Source organism: Lathyrus oleraceus, chromosome 6, assembly GCF_024323335.1.
Source record: "Lathyrus oleraceus cultivar Zhongwan6 chromosome 6, CAAS_Psat_ZW6_1.0, whole genome shotgun sequence".
NCBI lineage: Eukaryota > Viridiplantae > Streptophyta > Magnoliopsida > Fabales > Fabaceae > Lathyrus > Lathyrus oleraceus.
Window position 1 is genome coordinate 399689574 of NC_066584.1, and position 3801 is coordinate 399693374.

Genomic DNA, 3801 nt, shown 5'->3' on the forward strand with positions numbered 1-3801 from the left:
GATCTGATAGAAATGAGGTAGAAGCAGTCAAAATAATTAGAATTGTTACCTTTTTCATTGTTATCATAGTTAGTGTCGGTGCATAGAAGGTAACAAGTGTCTCCAAACTCTTCAGAGAAAAACATATATGGTACTTCTTAACTTTAGGACTAAGAACCTTATCTACATAGTTGAGGTTTAAGTAAAACATTCTCACCAACCTAGGAAACCTTTCATCTGAAATATCGAAGATGAAGCTTTTCAACTGCACATTTGCAAAAAGTTGGAGGAAGGTGCAATATTTGAAAAGTATTTCTTCTAAGTAGTGTGAACCAAGGATCTCCCTTGATTCAAAGTGTTGGTTGAACTAATATTCTTGATCTTGGGAAGAAAAGAATTTTGAGTAGTATGAAGGCGACTCTCTGAATGTGTGGGATCTTTTCGGTACCATTGATGACGATGAATAAAAAGAGATGTTTTTTATTCTAACGCTCATATAAAAACACAAGAAAATAAAGTACAATGAGATGAGAATAAATAAGAGGGATACCTTTAAATAACCAAAAAATAATCGATTAGAAGGGCCTAATAATCGATTATTCATTTAATACAATCGAATGACAATTGATAAGTGGACTACTTGTTATTTCCAATGTTATAATTGATTATCCATTTAGGGATAATCAATTAGAGCATGCAAAATTTGAAATTTAAATGCTTCTAATCGATTATTCCATTAGGTATAATCAACTATTTGTTGCTTTTCAACATCCTTGGTATTTTGGGCCTTGGATTCACATTAGACTTTGGCATTTTAATTTTTGGCACCCCCTTTCTTCATTTATTTGCACGCTTTTCTTCAAAACGCTCAAAACTTAAATGTGTCATTAGTCAAAATAATTTTAAATGATCAAGCAATAAATAAAATGCTTATTTAGATGGTTAATTTGATTTTTTCGATTTTTCAACCTCTAAAATATGTACCTCCTTAAACCTCGAGTAACTTAAGTAAACTCCCCTTTTTTAGGTAACAATAAACCACCATCATAAATCCTCCTCTAAATCATTTGATGATAACATGAAATAATATCACATTCTAGGACTCGATTTAATTAAATTATATTATTATTCACTTTAATTTATTTCATTTTATTCGATACTACTTGGTATTTTGCTTTCTATTTATCTCAGGTAGGTTATTTGAAGCACAAGTGAAAAAGGAAGAAAAGGAGGTGCAAAAAGAAATGAAAAGAAGCAAAAGCCACCAAGCCAAGGCCCAGCCCAAAAGCACAGGCGCTGCACATGTGACGAGCGTCACATAAGGTGTGACGAGCGTCACGCCCTGCCTACTTGTGTTACGAGCGTAACACATGGTGTGACGGACGTCACACTATTCTCCTATATTTTTGGCTTCAGAAGCGCAATAGAGGCACGTTGAAGCCTATTGTTACGCTTGACTAGTGGAACGTGAGGATTTTTACACGGAAAGCCTTTGGAGACCGTTACAAAAAGTAAGCAATATAAATAGTGGCTTTTGGCAAACCCTGCAGCTCTCGCTCTCCGCCGTCTCTCTGCTTCGTTCAATTTTTCTCTTCCAGCCGTGCAAGCATACCATTATTTTTACAGTTTTTACTTTTATTTGCAATTGTTATTTTTCTTTTCCAGCAATTCCTTTAAGCATTTAATTAATTTTTCACACAATAGTTTCTACACCGGAAACTATTGTGTATCTTTTATCGGATCTAACCTTACGTTAGACCCTAGGTTTTTTTTATTCCTTCACTTTTTATTTTCCTGTCCGATTGAAGAATTCAAGAACAAATCCAACCGGTCTGTGGTGGAGTGTTCAAGACTGCTATTAATTACTCAGGTTCTTTAATTATTGTTTGAATTTATATATGCCCTTTTATTGTTTATTTATATTATTTGTCTGAGATGGATTTATTTGTGCATTGTTTAGATCTGTTTAGCATGTCTGGCTAATTTATTTAGGTATCGGTATGTAAAGTAAGCGGAATGAAGGAATCGAAACTAAGTTGGTTAAATTACGTTTAAAAATAAAGTCACTCTTTTTATGGTCTCAATTTACAGGTTTAATAACAAAGTTTTTGTACGAGAGTAAAAGACATAAAGAAGTTAAATTCAATAGAACGAGAGTTTGAGTTTTTAACTGGACATAGTAAATTGAGCATTAATTCTAAATCAGGGCGAAAGCAATTTTTAGAGTTAATTAAATTCTAATCTTTTTCAAAAAGTATTTTTAAAAGTTAAATGTGAGGACGAGAGTTAAGCATTTGAATTTAATTATATAATCTAAGTCAACAGAGCGAGAGTTTGAGACGAGGGTGTTTAAACGATTAGTGTTTTCTTAAAAAGAGTTTCTATAGATTCTGTTGTTTTCAAAAGGTGATTTTGGACTTAACCAATAAGTGACAGCTGCGTTAATATAAAGTCATAGTCTATTCAACAGAGCGAGAGTTTGAGAAAAGACTTTTAATCAATAGTATTTACTGAAAAGATTTATTTTAAAAAACCAAGAAACCAACGAAGATTTGATTCCCTAATTACGACGAACTACATACCGATATCCGCTTTATTGATATTTAATCTAGATCTTATTTTAGTTTTAACTTTTCCCCCGAACAATCAAAGTATCATCCGCCTTAGCTTTACGAAGTAACCTTAGATAACGGTATATCGATTCATAAGTCCCTGTGGGATCGATATCTTTTAAAACTACGCGATAGAACTGTGCACTTGCAGTTTGTACCCCAAATTCGACTCAGAAAGTCGCGATCAAGTTTTTGGCGCCGTTGTCGGGGACTTTTATTTAGTCGATATCGTAACTCTTCTGTTACGCTGTAGAGACTAAGGCTTATTTTTATTTTTTTTATTTCTTTCGTTGATTTGTATGCCACACACTCGCTCACAAGGCGAGCCGTTCTACTTACGAATCAACGACATCGAACTATATCTCTGAGTCTTACGACGAATTCGGGAATATCGTGCTGCAAACAATCTCCCTCCTATTGAAATTCCTGATCTCAAAAATCTTCTTCCTTCACCGATACCCGAGATGGCAGAACCAGCTCGTGCTCTTCGAGATTACGCCGCTCCATCGCAAGATGAGCCGTATTCGAGTATTGCTCCGCCCGCAATCGAAGCAAACAACTTCGAACTCAAACCTTCACTGTTGCACGCAGTGCAACAGAACCAATTCTCTGGAAATCCTACCGAGGATCCAAACCTTCACTTATCCGTATTTGTCCAATACGCTGATACTGTTAAAGCTAATGGTGTCACTTCAGAGGCAATTCGACTTCGTCTCTTTCCTTTCTCGTTAAGAGATAGCGCTAGAAGATGGCTTCAGTCTCTTCCTTCCAACTCAGTCACCACATGGAACGAGTTGAAAAAAGTCTTCCTTGCCCGATATTTTCCGCCGAGCAAAACAGCTATGTTGAGAGCCCAGATAAATGGATTTAAACAGAAAGATAACGAGTCTCTTTTCGAAGCATGGGAAAGATACAAAGACACGATGAGACTTTGTCCACACCATGGTTTAGAGGACTGGTTAGTGATTCATACCTTCTATAATGGTCTCTTGTACAACACGAGGTTAACAATAGACGACGCCGCAGGTGGTGCACTTATGAACAAACCTTACGCTGATGCTTATCAACTTATCGAGAGCATGGCCCAAAACCACTATCAGTGGGGAAGCGAAAGAACAATGGTAGAAAAACCTCAGGCGAAAAGTGGCATGTACGAGATAAGTAACCTTGATCATGTTAATGCAAAAGTGGATGCTCTGGTCCAGAAAAT

At 36.0% G+C, this 3801-nt stretch overlaps 1 non-coding gene across 1 annotated transcript; it reads right to left on the bottom strand.

The window, feature by feature from the left end:
* Nucleotides 1-3433: 3433 nt before the first annotated feature.
* LOC127099904 (small nucleolar RNA R71) lies at nt 3434-3540 on the bottom strand. Its single transcript, XR_007794366.1, has one exon. It is a non-coding gene; the product is annotated as a small nucleolar RNA R71 (small nucleolar RNA).
* Between the last annotated feature and the right edge of the window lie 261 nt (nt 3541-3801).